This window comes from Vidua chalybeata, chromosome 9 (genome assembly GCF_026979565.1).
Source record: "Vidua chalybeata isolate OUT-0048 chromosome 9, bVidCha1 merged haplotype, whole genome shotgun sequence".
NCBI lineage: Eukaryota > Metazoa > Chordata > Aves > Passeriformes > Viduidae > Vidua > Vidua chalybeata.
Genome location: NC_071538.1, coordinates 20,859,270 through 20,880,137, shown reverse-complemented (window position 1 = coordinate 20,880,137; position 20,868 = coordinate 20,859,270).

The following is a 20,868-nucleotide window of genomic DNA, read 5'->3' as shown; positions in this document are numbered from 1 at the left end:
TACTAATCAGGGTAAAATTCTCTTCCTGCAGAGAGCTAATAACACACTGAATTTTTGGAAGACTTCCATGAGAATTAACTGAGGCACATACAGTGCTTTCAGTGATTAATTTCAGCTTGACTGAAAACAATCAGATAGAAAAAGGGCAGGTGTTTATTGGCTGCCACTGTTCAGTTGAGATAAACCTGGCTTAGCTATGCTTCTGTATTTGTTCTTGAAATCTGTGTGACATTAAATTGTATCAGTTTAAGCCTTTACTTTCTCCCAGTGTTAGAACTCCTGGTCTCCATGTGTGTTTCAGATGGAATGGGCTGGGATAAGGAGAGCACCTCTGTAAGCACTTTTGTCTCTCTAGGCAATGCTTATCACTGTTGCTCTCCCTCTGGTTGTGAAGAGACTGGAAAAGATGTGCTGTTGACTTACATTCCTGCCCTTAGCAGGAGTCCCAGTGCAGACTGTTTATACCAGTTAGGGAGAGTTGTTTCCCAGTTTGCTTTAGTGTGCTACTTACCACACTCAAACACTACACTTTCACTACACTTTGGGGAATGTGCTTTGAGTGGTCTCAAATCTGTCCTCCTGTGCTTTTTAAATGGATTATTTCCATGTGCCAGGACTTGAGGGGCACATCTAATTGGTGGTGTGTGAAAATGTTAACATGTTTTGCAAAAATGCAATAGATGGTACTGGGTGGACATACTTCACATAAAGAAGGTATATGTCCTTTCAAATATAATAAAATTGTCTAGATATAATAACAAGTAATTTCTTCCTGTATTTAACATACACTGCATGGAACTAGCATGTCTTTTTGAAGCTAGATGGCAATTTCTATATTTTAGATAGCTGAGCATAGGGAATAAGGCAAAAACATTTTGTTTTGAAGGCTGTAAGGGTATTTTGTTTATATAAAGGAAACAATGTTTCCTTTGTAACTGTGAAACTTCCTATTAAAGGATGCATATAACTTTCAAAATAAGAAGACGCTTGTAACTGTAAATGGCTATGATATATTTGCTGTTCCCCCACCCACTTAGAGGAAAAACCTATTTATGAGGCTTTATTAAGTGCAAATAATTCCCATGGCTTCTGCACAGAAGAATCAGTTCCAGAATATAGTCTGATTTGCATATAAATGACATTACATGATTTCTGCTCAGAAAAGTATATTGGAAAATACATATTTCTGCATTGGAAACCTGATATTCACACATATTAAGGTCAGCTTGTGTAACTTGTTTTAAGCTGCTGCATGTTGATACCTGATCACACCTCTAGCTAGATTCAGGCTTTATCCTTTGAAATTATGGACTTCTTCTTTTGATCTAATTAACCTATAATTTAGAGAAATAGATTCCAAAACATTTATCTCATCAGTTTAAGCACTTAAAAGTACTCAGAATATTCATCAGTACAAGTGGAAAACTCCAAACTTGGCACTTTTCCTTATCTCCAGTAATGTGAATTTGTGATGTGAGAGAATTCCTGTTGTTTGAGTGAGACAGGAAAAGGCTGCTAACTTGCTCTAGTCACTTTAATAAATGGTAGGATGTAATGAAAGTAGACACAGAAATATTACTCTTTTTTATGCTTTAATCTGTGTAATAAAGTAAGCAATACTGTGAACCTTGCCATTGAACTCTGTATATTTTCACAGATTCTTATTATATCCTGCTTTGCCAATACCTTTGATGGTGTTTTTTAAGCAGCCAAGCCACTCATTCAGGACAAGGGTCCACTTACTGACAGGTTCCTGCTGCTTCTTAGATCCATCCTAAAATAAAAGATGTTGGACAGACAGGCATTAAAAGGTTTGGAAGAGACCTGCCACACCTTGGTTTTCAAATTCCTGCCAGGCAAAGGTCTTAGTGAGCTGAATGCCATTGCCAGAAGCAATAGGTTCTCTGCTTAGAGAGATTGATTTGCCACAGTGAATTGTCATTAGGTTTGAATGCTTCATGGAGAGCTTGACACTGTCTAGTAAAGAAAAAGTGAACGTAGCGCTATCCAAAAACTTGGATGTGCAAATCAGAACCTACTTTTTAACAATATATTTCAGTTTATAAAGGCTATTAAATTATCTGAATGAAAATGAGGCAGTACAATTTATTACTATTTTTCCTGGTTGTGGTGTAATATTTTAGCTGTTTTATTCCAGACTTGTTAGGTTCCTGGGTGTAGGAAATACACTTCTTTTATCCCAGAACTCTATCCTTGTGTCTTACGTGTTATGCTTGGAGAAGGTTTTTCTGTCTAGTTTGGAATTTCCACTCAAAGAATAGTCACCCAGCAGCTGTATCATTTATCATTTTCAGTATCTTCTCAATTATAAAGATTTTAGGCTCTGAGGTCAGTTTGGTTTCTAAAAATTGTACTAACAAATGTAAGAGGTGCATTGACTAAAGCATCAGCACATTATCAAATAATTTTATTTCTTAATTATGGCAGCAGAAGTGATAAAGAATGTGTTGGCCATGCAATAGATATGCTTATCTTGTGATACATCCCAGAGATGCATTTCAGAGATTGGAGGCTTGCTTAGTGAGGAAAATAACCTGTGTTAGGAAGATAAGAGGTACAAGTGGATGGATCTCCCTCCCTGTCTCCTGGGTGTGATTGTCTCAGACAACCATATTAGCAGAAGCTTAGACGTATTCTTAGCTCCTGGAATGGATTTGCTGAAGTGACAGTGCATACTGAGGATGATGGCAAAAAGATGGGCAGTGTATTCTGGAAGAAAATAAAGTTGGCAGCTTGCAATGGTGGAACACAGCTTCAGATAAGCATGTGGTTCAATAGAAATTAGTCTCTGTCCATCTACTTTATAGCAGCCGATCAGACCTGCTCTTTCAGTTCAAGCATAATAATATCTCAGCACTGTAGCTTAAGGGATACAATTTTCAAAATTATTGTAGTGTGGGACCGATAAATTTCAGCACAAAGAAGGCACTATTCCATATAATTTATTTTAGATTTCCATCTAGGGTATGTTCTGACACTCCACATGAAAGTAAAATTGTCCATGTAAAATGGTTTTCAGGTGATAAGTTGACCCCTGGGGTTTTAGTAAAATAATAGGTTCAGAATTCCATCTGACTCTCCAATCTATAAAAGCTAGTTATCAGCTGTTTGAAGGATTTGATAAGAAAGCAAAAAAAGAGACCGCTTTTGTATAGTGACATTTTTCTCATTAATGGGGACAATGTAAGAATCACAAGCTCCTTCTGGATTTGGCAGTAAATACTCTGCTGATGTGTTCTAGGAGGTAGTTGTTCTGTGTAAGGAGTGTATGTGTCTAATCCTCCATATGCATATGGAACAAGGAATATTTCTATTAGACATGTACAGCCTGTCAAAAGAAGGACGTTTACCGTGCCGTCATCTGGCCATCATTTCTAAATGCATTCCACCACCAGAGCCTACTTCGGCAGAAGTTTTGCTGCAGAATGACTGTCTTACAGTGCCTAGAGACACGGTAGAATATTTAAATGTAGTGCAAAACAAATGGTAACCTGAAAAGAAATAAGGTGTTATTTTAAGTTCTTGCCTGAACACTTGTATAGGACTTACTGTGATTTTTTTTTCCCCCTAGTTTTGTTATTTAATTGTATTTTCTTGGGAATACGTAAAAATAGTTCCTATTGTAACTTGTGACTTTACTGTCAGTTTAAGCAGATCCAAAGTTGGGTAGAGGCTTTGTTGCATTTTGTTTTAGTAGATGGGTGTATCTGCATGTTCATGCAGCATTAGTGAATAACTGGGAAAAGGTGACAGTAAGATAGGACCAGTCATTGTGATAATAGAAGCAGCTTGCTTAATAAAATGCATTAAGCATGTTTATGCTTAGTGCATTTGAGTGCCTCTTTGAATTTTGAGCAAGAAAAATACCTACTGCTTTAAAAAAACAACTGTGCTTAAGATAATATGACTTTTCTACAGTCTATATAAAAAGGATTGTCTCAAAGCAAAACCCAAGTCCTCCCTCACTTGTTTGTGATGTTCCTGTACTTCCCCTTCCTGTGTGGGTGGTGAACATTGAGCTCACTGCAGAAGTACTGTTATACTCTGTTGCTGCAACGTTTGCAGGTGTGAGGAAAGCTACATGGAGGGCACCTGTTTGCCTCCTGTATTCTGGAAGCTGCAGACATCTTCTCCTCTAAGGAACTGAGCAGTGCTCGGGGGTGAAGATACCTGATGCTCCCAAGTTGGGTAGAGAAGGGAAATGTAGTGATCTGAGATGTTGTAGGCAAGTATTGTGGAGGAGCTGGGATTTTGCCTGTGGGACAGAGCAAACTTTAGAAGTGACAGGAGAAAGATAAGTTTTCTAGAGCAGGTGTTCGTGGCACCTCTGTGAACCATTTCAGAAATTTTCAGATTGGAAGAAGTACTGGAAAGAATGATTTGCCCTGCAGTGACACAATGGAAACATTAATTTTCAAGCTTTTTTATTTATTCTAGCTCTCCAACAGATCAGACTTGTCGTGATTTAAAGAACAATTCTATCCTCCCATTCCAGTAACATTTGCATTTATAAATCTGGATTGTGTGTGTGCTTATCAAACAGAAAAACATCTACCTAAACACAATTGCTAGTTCCAGGTCCTTGTGGAGATGATGAAAAAGAGCTAACTATTCTTACACCTTACCTCTTCCTGGTTTTGTTTGGTTGATTTTAGCTTTATAGAGATAACTGGTTGTTAGTCCTGTAAGTGGGTGTTACAACAGATGTGGGACAGGCCGGCTCCCTCCCTTCATTGAACTCCTGCTCATTCAGGTGTATGTGAGTGGTACTGAGATCTACAGGAGTGTGCTCAAAAGCAAAGCATCTGTTGCATTCTTAAAGTGTTTTTCTTCTGGAAGAGCAGATCTGAGAACCAGAATTTATGAATAACTCCTGCTATTGACTGGATTTAATCTGCACTAACACTTTCCAAAGTAGCTATATATTTTCCTTTGGGTTGTTTGTCACTCTGAGACTGATTTGAAAATATGTCACCAAATTTCAAGCTTTCAGGTGTTAGTGCTGAAACACTAGGTAATTATCGTTTGTATTTGTGGCCCTAGTTAATTGTAGGCCTCACCTTTTGCTTACTTAAGCCCTGTGAGAAATTGTTTCCTTTCCTGGAGTGGGATGATGCACAGAAGGAAGTAAAGTACTTTATCTGCATTCCTCCATACCCGTAATATTGGGAAATGCTGGGCTGATATGGTGTCAGGTGCTGTAGCTGTGTAACTATTCACTAAAAAATCTGTGAGTGCAGCCGTAGGTAGAGTTGGTGTCAGACATGAAAACATCATGATCCATCCCTGGAAGGAGAGTCCCAGAGCTCTGCATCAGGGAGGGCACACAGAGCAGCCACATACCCAGCATCAGCCTCCTCCAGGACAGGGACAATAATCCATTACCCCAACAGAATAAGTTTACTAAAAAAGTCTCTCCCATAACCTTTAATGCAGGAGTGGGGTATGTGTTCTATGACTTTTAATTCAGGACATAACATGACTAAAAATCAAAACAGGAGAAAAAATAGTGGACAAACTATTGCCTCCTTCAGAGGAACAGCTTTAGGCTTTGAGGGTAATGCTGCTGAGTTTGGGACGACCCTCACCTTCATGCCTTTATTTTGCCTTTTCTCCTCTGTAGACAAACTTCATGCAGATGCCATTTTGTCTGCTGCTATACAAGGTTGTGCTGACTGGCCAGATACTTTTGGAAGTATGACTGGAATGTGCTTGTGAAGACGTGGAAACCTAATCAGTAATGAAAATAGTCACTGAGTGTAAATCTGTGTTCTGTCAGAAAAGCTTATTGATGCTGTGGAGCTCCACTCTTGCCCCGTGCCACTCAGCTGTTGTACCAGGCCAGTTGTTCTGTAAGATTGTTATGTGAATTATCTTTTGAGAAGCCTGTCTCTTATCTCTTGGCAATGCTGCTATTGCCAGAAGAAAGTGCATGTATACAAAGAGCAAAGCAGACTCAAATGTTACCTTCCATGGTTGTATTGCACTCATCCCTGAATTGGAAAGTAGCCTTTGTTTCATGTATGTGGCAAGTGAACTACATAACATTAATGAAACAGAGATCCTAAATCCTGCTTAGAATTGTCATTGGCAGCTATTAATATATTTTCAATAGTATTTTTTTATTTGGAGCTTAGTCATAACTCACCAAGATGTAGTTCTGCTTGTTAGCTATAGAGGTAGTTGAAAGGGCTTGGGATACTCCAAGATTTCATCCCAGCTTCATAGCATTCCTCATTGCCTTGAAACTGTGCTAGGCTTTGTATCTGTAGTGAAACAACTATAAAAAAAGAGCAGCATCAAATTGACATTTCCACTCCTTGTGTGGATGAAATGGGAAATGAGGAGCTCTTTGTCACCAAGTGGAATGGGTAACGTAATTCCAAGTACCATTTGTAAACAGCTGTGCCTTCCTGACAAGAGATTTCAGATTGTATTTCTTTAAAAATGTCTTTGAGAAATACAACCCCCAGGATGCACCGCACATTAAGTGTTTTGATGTCTTTCACAGAGGGCTCACATCGGACATTTCCCCTCCGTTACCGCGCTCACAATCGCCGGCCTGAGGCGCGTTGAGGAATCGCCCATCCGCCGTGCAGGAACCGTGCGTGGAACGAGCCCTCGTTCACTGCGCACCCGCGGGAGCTCCGCGCCCCCGGCACAGCGCGGGGGGTCAGTGCGGGGCCGGAGCCCGGGACAGCGCGGGGGCGTTGGCTCCGCGCCCGCTCCCTGCAGCCCGCGGGCCGGGCGGGAAGGAGGCCACGGCCTCGCCGGCCGTGCGCAGGGGCGGCCCGGGACGGCCGCGGGCGCCGCCCTCCGGGTGCTTTAGCCGGTGGCACTCGCGTGTCACCGTGCGCTCCCCCTCGGTGCTGGCACCAGGCGCAGGGTGAGACCGAGGCATGGCACAGCTTGTGCTGCAGGCCCCCCATGGTGTGTTCCACGGTGCTTGTCCAGAGGGCTCTCGCGTCTCGGCACTGCTGGGTAGGTGACACACAGACCCGCGGGCTGGGACCAAGGGAGGGACCCGGCCGCCACCGCCGCGCAGCCGCGCCCCGGGGGGACCTGGTGGCAGGGCACGCAGCTGGCCTTGCCTCGGCCAGGTGTTTCCGGACTTAAAGGGAGGCCTAAATAGTGAACACCCATGCAAAAATGTAAGTTAAAAGCAAGGGCGCCGACTATATCATAGCACTGGCAAGAGCTGTAATTTTAAATGGAGAGAGGCCTACGTAAGATGGCCAGTTCTGTGGGCTTGCAGTGTATTGTAACCACATTGATTCAACGGTTAACAAGGGCCTGATGTGCTGCAGAGGGAAGGTGACGTACCATCCTTTCGGGATTTTTCCAGACGAGGGAGTCGTGTGACTTAACTTCAAACCCGCACTTCCCTCCTGACTCTTACTTTGTCACTCTTGGGTGGCAACTGGGCCAGCCAGAGCGAACGGCCGAGCTGGGGCACCATTTCCAGCCACTGCTGCGTGGAGCGCCTCGGTGTGCAGTTCCTCTGCACCGAGCCCATCCGTGTCTGCCCGCCCCAGCCAGCCCGTCACCCTTCGTGTGGGAAAGAAGGAAAAGAAAAGAACCTTTTCCTTAATGCAGAAATAGGTTATGGGATAGTTTTTGTCTCAGATTTTTTTTCTCCTGAAAAGGAAAATGTGTGCCCAAAGCAGCTGTTGCGCTTCCCTCCGTTCCCTGTGTGCGAGGTCCCCGTTGCATGCCGGTAGGAGAAGGGAGAGGTGGCAAGACCTGGCCTGGGGTCGTGGCTGCGACCTTGCTGGGTTTGGCTCTGCAAACGGGACCCAAGAGGCCGGCGGTGGCTCTGGGCTTGGGGAAGGCTTGGGTGTGCCTGCGGTCGGAGTGGGGCTGCACGTAGATCCTTCCCTGCAGAAAACTTTTGTCAGCACATGGACTGGTACTGGCTTCACATTCCTTCCCAGAGTTCTCGAGATGTTAACTTTCAAAAGGGAGGTCTCCCTTGTGGATTTATGTCAGTGATTTTAGGTTTTAAACTATTCATGCATGAAAAATGACTTAGGAGCTGTATACTCCCATGTATGAATAATGACAACATGGGAACACAGATTACAGCAGTTTTGCACTGAGACTGCTGCAGTTTACATGCTCTCTTTGGGAACATTATGAAACGTTTTTAAATGCTGGTTCATGTTAATGCATTGATTTCAATCAGTCTCTTTTTGTCCCTTTTGGATTTGTTCAACTTAACAGCTAGCTTGTTTCATGTTTGCTCTAAGATATGCTTAGCAAATTAGGCAAATAAAAAAATGCATGCAAAAGTATGGTGCTATGCACATGTATCAGGTTTTTTATTTATTAATAGACTCCAATTTCCATATGATAGTCTGCCTCTTTTTTTTTTTTTTTCCTTTGGCTCAATGGATAGTTTATGCCAATTACACATAGTTAAACAGCTTTGAAATCTGTTTTTGCTTTTCTAATGCATGAAGACACTGATTCTGTTTCAGGTTTTAATTAAACTCTACACTGACTTTAAATTCTATTGTCCTTTTCATTTAAATAGGATTTTTGTTAGATCTTTAACAAGACCTCAGTGGGGTAATAAATCTAAGCAATTGTCCTTATTAGGAGTAGATTATCCTCAAGAGATGGAAAGTCACAGAAGTAACTAAAACCATTTGCAGAGACTGAACTAAGGCTTTTTCTTCCTAAACATTAAACAGACTTGAAAATTACTTGCTTGGGCACTCAAATTAAATTAAATGATATTTTGTTTATTTTTCACATTTTCAGTGTAGGCTATTTGCATTTACTTAAAATTTGAGTTTCATTGAGTAGAATTCACTCCTGAATAAGGATCCTTACTTTCAATATACAAGCTGTATAAAGTCAGTATATCCTGCCATTTCTTTTGTTATTAACCCTTGCAGTGCTTCTGTCAGGACCTGCTGACACAGTGAGTGTATTCTTCATTGTTTTTGCCATAGAGATGAGTCTTGGCTGAAGAATTGGTCTTGTGTTTGTCCCACACCCCAGCCAAGGAGAACTGTGGAGTATGCAGGAGTGTGGAGCTTGAGAAAGATCTCACATGCTGGATTTGAAACACAGATTCTTAGAGAAAACTTGTCACACACTCAACTGTTCTGTCTGTTCTGACCTTACTGTGTTTACATACTGCGTAGAGGTGGAAGGGGATATAACTCTAATGATTCTCTTTTTTTCCAGCTGTTTGCTTCATTTGAGGGTATTCTCTGTTCTGCAGGTGCTCCAGGTTTGCTTTGTTCCTGGCTTTAGTCATTGGTTGACTTCTGATGGGACAAGGCCCAACACACAGTCAAATCCTGAATATCTCCCCAATGTTTAATTCCCAACTTCATTATACACATTGTGGTGCAGTTTCTATAAACATTCCACATAGTGTGGAAGCTCCATTTTGGGGGACACTCATTTCTAGGACTTAGTTCTACAAACCAAGGGCAAAGGCAGGGATGTTGTTCAGTGACGTTCTAGTGAGCCATGCCGAGACAGCGCCGTTTCCCCGCTGGCCGCAGTCACTGCGCTGGCCAAGCCACTGCCCTCCGCGGGGCGCCGCAGGAAGCGGGGCTGCGGGGACCGGCTGAGGGGCCACGGCCGCAGGAAGCGGGGCTGCGGGGACCGGCTGAGGGGCCACGGCCGCAGGAAGCGGGGCTGCGGGGACCGGCTGAGGGGCCACGGCCGCAGGAAGCGGGGCTGCGGGGACCGGCTGAGGGGACACGGCCGCAGGAAGCGGGGCTGCGGGGACCGGCTGAGGGGACACGGCCGCAGGAAGCGGGGCTGAAGGGACACGGTTTTAGGGCCACGGCCGCAGGAAGCGGGGCTGAAGGGACACGGTTTTAGGGCCGCGGCCGCAGGAAGCGGGGCTGAAGGGACACGGTTTTAGGGCCGCGGCCGCAGGAAGCGGGGCTGAAGGGACACGGTTTTAGGGCCACGGCCGCAGGAAGCGGGGCTGTGGGGACACGGTTTTAGGGCCGCGGCCGCAGGAAGCGGAGCTGCGGGGACACGGCCGCAGGAAGCGGGGCTGAGGGGACACGGCCGCACGTGACGCGCCCACGTCCGCCTCCGCCGGGAAGGAGCCCGCAGCTCTGCCCGGCTGATGAGGACCAGCCCCTCTTGGTTGTTGCAGCTCTACCGGCTCTCTGCCGGCAGGTGTTTAATGTCTCGGAGCCCTCCTGTCCGTGGCTCCTCTGCCCCTGTCGGGCAGGCCGGCGTCTCTGCAGAGCCAGGTCCTCTCAGCCTCCAGGCTGCTGCTCCCCACATGGCAGCTGCTGTGCTTTTCTACTGAGAGACTTCACCTCAAACCTTCTTGTCTTCTAAGTGATACTCTGGAGCAGAACGAATTATGTTAGAGGAATATAGCTAATAAATATTAATTTCTAATTAGACTGTATTTGCTGCATATTCTAGGCAGTATTACAGGTTTTGATCCTTCATCTGCCTCTTTCCATATCACTCAAATAGCAGAGATTTTGGTATGGTAAATCACAGAGGAAGGTGGAAAATCTGATGCAAAGTGAGATAATGTAGTTCTTCGTTATTATGGCTCTTCTGTGCCCTGATAGAAAACTTTAAAACATAGAAGGTGCTGACAGCAGGTAGATCACCTAGTTCCTGCTCTGCTTTAGGTATACAGCCTGGGGAAAGTGGAGGAAGGGAATGCACACCCTGGTTTTTAGGTTCAGATTGCAACTCACCCTTCCTTCTAAAGCAGTGCACTGGAGGAGGTGTGCCAGACCTAGGCTGAGTCCTGCAATTTATTTAATATGACTTAGTGCACAAGATTATGAGTGCTAAGAGTGCTCAGCCTTTGGGACAGAGTCTGGGGAATTAAGAGGTTCTTCATCCTATCTTGCATGGCAGTTAGACCTGATTTAGGCAATGCATACCTTGGACAAATTCTACGGGGCATAGTTTTGCTCTGGATTCTTACCAGGTTGTGGGATTTTCCCTCTGTTTCCCCCAGCAGCAGGGCCAGGAGTTTGTGGCACTGCAGGGTGAGATTGAGAGGGCCCAGCTCATTCCCTTACTAAGAGATTTGTCTTAACTCCCCATCTCCTCTCCAGCCCTGTTTCTGGGGATGTGTGCTGTAGTCAGAGGCAAGTGCTGTGACTCTGCCTGCGGTATGAAAGTGATGTGTCTATAAGAAATGCAAGGCTAGCTAAATGGACTTCCACTGCTTGCTGATGTGCAGTGAAAAAAATCCCATCTTGCCTTGCACTCTGCAGCAATGTGTGTTGCTTTCCAGTGCCAAGTACATAGCACAGCATCAGATGAGGGGAGCTGCTGTTTGCACGTGTGCCATGCGGTGAGCTAGCAGCGTTCCCCCTGTTCCAGCAGCCTCCCTGGAGGGCAGCAGGCTGCTTAAAAGGTCAGCGGGGTACCTGTGCATCACAGGCGGGAAAAGCTGCCCTCTTTAGGCCCTGAGGCAACAACCTGCTTTCACTTTGTGAAGCCGAGCAGAAAAGCTGGGGTCCGACAGTGGCAGGTATCCCTGAGCACAAGTCAAGGCAGCATGATGGTATAAGAAATCCAGTTTGCTTCTCAACATGAGTAGACAAGGTTTGGGTGGGAAAGGAATGGGAATACTAAATGTTTACTGCTAACATTTACTAAAATGACAGCAACTCCCATCTGTATTAATGTTTAGCTTTTGACACACAGTGGAATTTTACTTTGTTAAAGAAGGTAGGAAGCCTAGAAGTAGCTCTTTAATCTTCATCTGGAAAACACAATTTTTAAATCCCTTCTCTTAGGAATGGAATAATCAAACAGTGATAATGGATGTTAAACCTACTCTGAATGTTATTTAAAGGATTTCTCAGATGGAAACAAAAGTTGATAGGATGGTGTCAGGTTGGACATCACCTTTACTTATGCAGTTGTTCTCATGAAGAAGAGAGGTTTATCAGCATGTATTTTCTGGTTATGTGATTGTTTAGGAATTACCAAAAGACATTATGTGATTCTTAAATACTTCCATTTGCTTTTTGTTCCAACAAAAGGCTGTTGGAACTGCATCCACGTGTTTTACAAGCACAGCTCTATGCATGAGGACTTCACCACAAAGGGTATCCAGTGTCCTGCATCTGCAGGAGTCTTCAGCATTGAGGAGAAAAAAAACTCTTAGTCTTTCCCTTCCTAATGGTGAGCTGTTCCTCTTGGCACATTTTTGATCTCCCGTGGTCAGTCTGTGCCTGATACCATGTATACAGGTCTTGTTCCCCACACTGTAATGCTCTCCTGTTTTCCCAAATGTTGCATTTCCTTTCTCCTTCCTCTATTTTTCAATTCTCTTTCCCATTTGTAATGCATCTGCTGTCTCTGTAGTTTTTCACTTCTAATTTAATACCACCAGTGAATTTGTGTCTCTCTGCAGATCACTAAAAAGGGGCTATGTGGGAATACTTGTAAAAGAAAACACTGCATTCCCAAGATAGGTTACAAACTGGTGTGTGTCAATACTCTGTTTTAGAACTTCTAGCTTCGTTTAGTTCTTTATCAAATGCAGAGTGATCTGTGGATCTCATTTGCAACTCCAGCGTGAGAATACAAGGAACAAATTCAAGAGTTGCAGGACTTGAAAGGACCTGTGCAGCCCTAGGAAAAGGGCAGTTTCCTGTGTAAAGCAGAGCGAAAAATCAAATTAACAAAATCCCCATCCAGCCACAAAATTTATCTGTCCTCAGCCTATGGGCAGATTATGGGAGTCCTTTCCTCCTTCCTACCCTCTGTACGGGCTGTTTCAACCCACCATTGTGATCAGTGGCTGCCGAGCTGGCGGAAATGGATGTGTGCCTGAAATACCACCATGTAGTGAAGGGCCACACCTGTGGTGAGAGGAGTTCTGCTCCTCTGGGAAGCCAGGAGTCATGTGCTTGCTTTAATCCAGCACAAATCTCTGTGGCTGATGCAGCCAAAAGGAGCATTTGTTTTCTGTGGTGGGTGGCAGAGTTGGATGAGGGAACAAATCCAACTGTGAGCTACCACGGTGCCTCATGAGGCCGACCTGAATGCCGGTATCGACACAAAGGAGGGAGTTGTTGGGGCAGGAAGCGAAGACAAGCAATGTCACCACATGGTCAGTGGAGAGAGAGGCTCTTGGAGCATGAGTCTCTTCCCAGTGCCTGATTTTAGGATGTGGATGGCACTGCTGTGCCTGTGAGCTCTGTATGTGTCAGCTGATGCCCAGGGTAAATCCGTGCCCAGGTGTTACAGCAGCGTTGGATTGACCTATCCCTTCATTTTGCTTGTGTTCCCTGCTGGAGTGTTTCACTAGGAAAACTCACATTCTCAGCCCTGTTGGGGAGGACAAGATGGGCACATAGTTGAGCTCTGACTGGGTTAAAGGATGGCCTCGGGCAGCAGCAGGATTTCTGAAAGCCCCTGTAGGCTGCATCTCCTGGCAGGGACTCCCTGCTGCCCTTTGTCCTTCTCGGCTGCAGTGCAGGAGGCAGCCAGCACTGCCCGGGTGGTAGTTTTAACTCTTTGTTACCTAAAATTCAGACAGTTTCAAAGTAACACAGCAGTAAATAAATCACTGGCCCCTTTGTACAGGCACATCCCTCATGTTGCCCCTCCCACCAGTGTTAATAACATTGTGCGTAATTTCCCGAGCGCAGACTGGGAGTTGGGGAGTGTGAGGTGTGCCCTAAGGGCACAAACAGTGCTGGGAGCAGCACTGAGTGTTTGAGGCTGGATAATACCCACTGGTGTGCGTGAACTTGCTGTCAGGGAACTGTTTAGATAGTGCTCAGCATTGGTCAGTGGCAGGACTGTAAACTGAAGCAAATAGCTTGGTCCTGATTACATTTTCTAGAGGGGATGATGCAGAAGAAAATTGATTTAAAAATTAGCTTTTAAATGAGCTGAAAGTTTTTTACCAACCGCGCAGGACTTTGAAACACTTGACATTAACAAAATAACCTATTTGAAGCAATAGTAAACTGCCATCTGCTGGTAGAAAAGTAATGAACATAATGAACATGCAGACTTAGGAAGTGATAATTCTTTTGTGTTTGACATGCTGCAGTCAAATATGTACATGACATGGAAGCTGCATATATTTATTTAACGGGTGGTTTTCATCTCTATTTGCATTTTCATATAGAATATGCTAAACAGATGCCTATAATATAACTTAACTTTAACGACAAGCACAGAAAACAAGACAATAAGAATAAAGAATGAGGACTAATAAAAGCAGATGAGCGATCAGGATGATGACAGGCTCCAAATGTGTCCTATTTACATTGCTAATAATGAATCACAAGCACTTCCTTTTATTGTTTCCCCCCATCCTAGACCCTCCTGTATGACCAGAATTGTAGCACTGAGAAACATTTCCTGGCATCTTCATTTTGATTTGTGTGTGTGTGTATGTGGTTCCTTACACAAACCTGTAAATAGGAACTGGGTCTTTAATTGTTCCTGATTTAAGTAGGTCATCTTCTCCAATACACAAATCTCTTGTCTTCTGGTAAGCCAGGTCAGCTGTGGAAAAGGATATGGAAAATACGTACTACACGAATATGACCAGAGAAAATGATTTCACAAAGGACCACTCCCAAATTATATGGCATTACAGAACCAGTTTCCATAAATCACCAGCACCTCCTCTCTGCAGGGGAGAGACTATCAGATTTCATGTTTGTAGAGTGTGTACCAAGTGGGTGTGCTGAGCTTGACTGTGCCCCTAAGGTGCTGCTGCACTATAAATAGCAGTGTAAGCGTGAATTACCTTAGTGCAAACATCAGGCCACTTGCCCTTTTTGTATGCATGCAGTTTTGCTTTATGATTGGGATTATTCCAAACACAGCCTATTGTTTTAGTAAACTGATCTTCTCATAGGAAATATTTTCAATGGGCAAAGAAAAAATAGGTCAGTTCTTCCTTTGAAATCAGAGAGAAGTGTGTATTTGTAATATTTCCCAGGCTTATTTCCTTGGAACAGGTTTGGCAGGTATGAGAGGAAGTTAAAGATTTATTTTTGGTGCTATGTACCAGATGTCATACCTGCTCTTCTGAGACAGTTGCTTTTATCTCCAGCAGTACCTGCTCTAGTAGCAATGAAAAAGTGACTTGAATCCCATTTAAAGCTTGTAGTGTGCAGTGTTTTTGTGCCACTAAAGCAAAGGGAAGGCTTGTTTGGGAGACTCCAGGCAGAGTCCTTATGCGTCATTATAAAGCAAACATGTTTGCATCCCTCTCAGCAGTGTTTTTGTCTCCTTGAAGATGTGGTGAATTAATATGCCCAACTCCAGGGCTTGTGACCCCAGCAGACACTGAAGGGGCTACAAAGATGTCCAGTTTGAAGTGCTGTTATATTTATGAGATTTCCACATTTATGGCTCATTTTGTAGCATCCAGGTGGTTCTTTCTAAAGGACCATTTCTGGGGAATTTGTGGTGCTGTGCACACTCCACTCACATTGGCCTTAATCAAATGCTGTTCAGTGTCTTGCCTGAAAAGAGCCCTGCTTGGTGGCAGAGTAACATTAATACTGTAGGGCCAAATCCTCAGCTCAGGAAAACACCACAGCTTTTTTTGACTTGTAATCTGTGGAGGATTTAGCCTTGGTCCGTGGTCACAGAGGCAGACACCCTGCTCTGGGTCCTGTTTACTGAAGCGCTCCAATAGCAGCACAGCACGATCAGACGGGAACAGCCAAGGGAACAGTGGTGCCCATGGATACCTGTTAACAGGTGGGAGCTGAAGTACACAGTTACCATCAAAGACACCACTGTCCTCTGCTTGGCTCTGGAGTCTCCCTGCCAACAGGACTCTGCCTTCCAGCTGAAGAGTGACTGATGGTTGAAATAACAGTCCCAGTTTATTTCAGGCATGACACTGACCCACATGACCCATAGGAAGGATAAGGTGAAGGTAGTCAAAGCAGCATGTTCCTGTAGCCTCTAAGGGCTATAAAAATGGAAACATGGGGAAACAAGCTCACAGATACATGAAATGAGGATGAAGGTTCACTGTTACCTGCTATAGGCTAAATCAGGAGTTCAGTGAGACTGAGATTTGAGCCAGCAAGAGAAAGGAGGTGAGTAAGAAATGATCAAAAGATAAAGCTGGTATTTCCTTAATGTTATGCTAGAATCACTCTGTTCAAAAAGGCTCCCGAACCATGGAGAGCTGGGGCAGGCAAGGGTGAAGAGGTGGGTTATGGTGATGGAAGGGTATTGTCATTACATAAATTGGAGCATTTCAAGTCCGTTTAACTGTTTGGTGCCATATCCTGTTAGTCTTTTCTGAGCTTATTTTGCAGTGGAATGGGGGAAACTGTGCTGATTGCACAACTGGTTGTTTGGCTGTTGCTTTTCTCTGTATTTCCAGCAAATTAAGCACTGTGTCCTGCCTATGCTATGTTCAAGGTTTGGCAAAGGGCTTTTGATAGGTTTACCATCCTTTTGCCCAGCACTTAATCCTGCTTAGTATGGCTTCTGTACCAAAATAAAGTGATCAGACTGAGTGACAATAAAGTTGCTAGTGATTTACCAAGGAGCAGGAAAACCCTTAGTCAGGGAGCAGGAAAACCCTTAGTTAGGAGTTTCTAGCAAAGTGTAGTTCTCAAGATGAATTGAGGTCCTTGTCTTTGCAAGGATTACTGCATGGTGGATGCAGAAATGATAACCTAGCAATTAAGTGCTGTTCAGAAGGCAATAAAACACTCACTTTAAAAATCAAGAAGCATGAAATAGATACTATTTTACTGGGGCAGCAAGGGGGGAACACTAGGAAAATCATGAAATGGCTGCATATTGTTAATTTCTGTGGATATAGTGACATTCGGAGACCTCTGGTATATATTTGAAATAAGCAATGAAATAAGGCTCATGTGCTATATGCTTGTCAAAGCCAGGCATGGGGATCAGCTAATATGTTTGTAAGTCAGGCAATGTACGTGGAGAGGCTCTGCTTTCACTCTGTCTGCTGATTGGAATTGGGCCCATGAAGAAGCCAGGTGATTAATCTGCAGGGATTTATTTTTTCTGAACTGTTAATGTCCTCTGTTTCAGAGCAACAGCCCATGGCTCATTAAGCAGGAAAGATTTGATTGAAAGTGTGAAGGGCAGCACACAAAGATTCTCCACATCTCTTGTTTGAGCCTTAGAGGGTAGGAAAATGAAATACTGGAGAAGTTTGTCCTGTGCTGGGGCAGAACCAGTGCTTCATGAAAAGCAATGGTACTGTTAGAAAACATGTATGTATTTGAGTCAACCAGAATAAAATTTAAAGCCACAATGCTCTTGTAAGGTGGTAGCAGGCACTTGGTACTAGCCCAGAAACGCACAGCTGCCACTTCAGCTGACCTGCTGTGAGAATCATGCTCTTCTTAAATCTGTTGCTCCATTTCTTTGGTGATGACACCTCCCTCTTGCTGTGTTCTTTCCACCCATATCATTGTGTACTCTGGCATCTAATGCTGAGAAAACAAATGGGGCTGCTGAGTCCAACTGCCTCAACAGAAATGCAACAGGGGAATTGAATACTCAGTCTGAAAGATTTTGCAATATTAGAAGAATCTTAAGGGGATTATTTTGAGATTATTAGCCACCATTTATAGTCTGTGTTGTACCTGTTTGTAAAATTAATTTCATCAGTTGAAATATTTGATAACATGTTGATTTAGGAAAAAATATTTTTCTGACAATACAGTGTTATGTGAGCATTCATTTATTAACCCTAGTAACTTTCTTGAGAAATAGGGAAGTATTTCAACATTATTTTTATAGACTGGGATACATAAGGTTCAGATGTATAGATTTAGATCTGTATATTCTACTGTCTGCTAACTAGCATTTGGCCCTGCTTGCTTTCACTCAAGTCTTTCCTCACCTGAACTCCTGGTCATGGAGCAGCTGTGTCTATGCAGCTCCTGGCACCTCTCTGTTTGCAGCCTGTGAGCAAGTCCATGCTGGGAGGGAGGTCAGCAGTGAGGATGGGTTATTGTCGAAAAGAGGCAAGGAAGATAAGCAAATTGCTGTCCTGCATCAGGCTCTAAGAATGATGTACCAAGCTCCCATTTTGAACATGGGAACCAGGGAAGGAGAGTGGCTGCACGGGAGGGAGCAGACTGAGGCTCTGTGTTTCCATTCTCAGATGTCCAGATCTAACAAGAGAAGACAATGAACCAATATTGGGAATATGGACAAAATCGTGGGCCCTCTAATAATTTACTGGCTCCAGGAACAGGAGAATGTTGTAAACTGTAATTATGTCAGACAAGGTCATTGGAAACAGGAGTACAGGATAACAAAACAAAACAAGCCTCCCAAAAAAGACTTCTCAGTCCTATGGTGCAATATTTCCACGCTCAATGGGCTGCTCTAAATGTAACTGTTATATTATTAGATATTTACCAATGATCTGGACTTAAACTGTGCTGTGGAATGTGATAACAATGGGGAAGGATTGAGAATACTTGTTAGAAGGGGCAGCAAGAAAGTTTCAAGGGTTTCTGGGCTTTGCTTTCTCCTGAACCTCTTTTGGTTTTGGTTTGGTTTTTTTTTCCCTTTATTTTTCTTATCTTTTTTGCATTAAAGTTCTACTATAAACAATTACAGGAAATTTAGCAATAATATTGTCTGTGGAGGCTAGGAAAGCAAGAATACATTCTACATCACTGTTTTCCTTTGTTTGTCGTTTTTATCTTGTTTATCTTTGATCAGCTGCAGATGAAATAACCAGCTAACTGATTTCCCATACAGGGCTGCCACTCTTGCTGATGAAACTGTGCTGACATGGGAGTAAGCTCTGTAACAGTCTAGCAGTATCCATTTCTTATTCCAATACACTGACAGGTCACTCAGGGAGACAAAAAACGCTATTGTAAAGTGGAAAAGAAACTGCAATTTCAATTTTGTTTTGATTTGAAAATTTCCAGCTACCTATCAAGACCAAATCCTTGAACTATTTACTTAGAGTAACTGAAATACCCCTATTTGAAATAGTGGATATGCAAGATTTAGCCATTAAAGAGTTGGGGTAAAATTAAAATCCCCTTCAATAATAACTAAAGTCAGAGAAAATCTTTCAAGAAAATTAAACACTTGATCAAAAAGAGAGAAGGGTTATTGTTGAGAGCATAAAGATTAAACAGGAGAGTTGTCTCAGAGAATAACCATCAATGATAAGTAGCAGGCAGTTAATAATATCCCCTCAGGGATCTTCTTTTACTCATGTAGGTTTTTGGAAAAATACAATATTACATTTCTTATAGTTAAAGTGTGAGGGAGCTTCATGTCATTCTAGAGTAGCAATAAAGCTTAGTGGAATAAGGACAACTGGAGTAGTAGGGAAGGGGTGACCCAGAAGCTGAAACAGCAGGAAATCAGAGACAGTTTTTCCACATAACTTTCCTTTCTCTGCAAATTAGGAGATCTCTTCTCAGTCTCCCTGACATGCCTATTTTTTCACATCCACAGCACTGTACTAGTGCTGAGATTTTATATGGTACTGGCCCTCAGTATGGAAAAGAAGGAGAGACCAAGTAAATGAAGAGTGTGATTGATTCCATGTTGTAGTTAAGATCTGGTTTAAAGCTTGATCATGCAGATGGTTGAATTGGCAGAATTAAAAGCATGGTGATCTGTAGACAGGGGAAGGCACACAAGGTGGAAAGGGTGGGGGCAGATGGGTCTGGAGAACCTCTGAAGCCAGCTCTGCAGCTGGAGAAACTGTAATATGAAACAACTCCCTTGATCTCTCATTTTTCTTCCCTTATTCTCTCCGCCTATGTAATTGCAATAATAAATCTTTTTTGTTCCTTAACCATCTTGTGGCCATTGCAAACATTTAAGAATTAATGCAGTTCTCACACATGATGCACATGTTCTTCATGTCCCCTTGTGTCCCTCCATTTATTCATTTATCATGTACACACAAAACTCCCATGAAATATTAATCTGAAATACAAATCTCTCTTTGCATCCTGGGAGCATTTGCATATAGTAATGTTAACGAGAGTATTAATTCTGCATGCACAGTCTGTGGACTGCACACAGGGCCAAATCTCTCTCGGCAACTGTGCTGAAATCAGCTACAAATTAAGAAACATTATTTTCATATTAAAAGTGCTGAATGGAAAGTGACAGTTTCCTAGAACTGAAATGTTGTCCTTAAAAGTCAAGCAAGAATATTTGAAGCCTTATTTTCAATTTTTCCTTCTAAGAATTCCTTTGTAAAAGGAATTCTTTAATGCTCCATGTTTCTACCCAATGGTTCCTAAGAAATTGGTACAGTCTAGGAACAAAAGGATTTAATTTTTTTAACAGTGCTGGAATTAATGGGGAATCTGAACATTTATTTTACTTTTCTTCCCTGTTGGGAACATCAGGAGTAGCTACACTTCTTCCAGTTGGGGAAGGACATGCAGTTGCAGATGGACCAAAAATAATTCAGTTAGGCTGGAGAGAGGATCATTTGCTCTGGGGTAACAAAGAGTGAAAACTGTCTGAGCAGGCATTTGATGAAATGGAAATAGCAGGAGGATCTCCTGTGGTGGAAGAAATCTTTGCACCTCACTCTTGGCTGTGAGCACAGGTGGGGTTGTCCTGCCTTTGACAGTGGTGAGAGCCCTCGGGCACCTTGGAGGCCATTGGGAGCCATGGCAATGCCTCTGGGACAAGGACACATTTCTTGGCCTGGGTTTTACTCTGGAAAGAGGAAGTGAGGGAAGAAACTTGTCTGATCCTTCACTGTCCAAGGCAGGCTTAAGACAAAATTAGTACCAACAATGAAAGATGGGGTTCTTTGTCTGCACCCAAATCCCACCAGACACACAAACAGAGGGGCAGTGTTACATACACCCCTTGCCCAGGTTCAGTGCA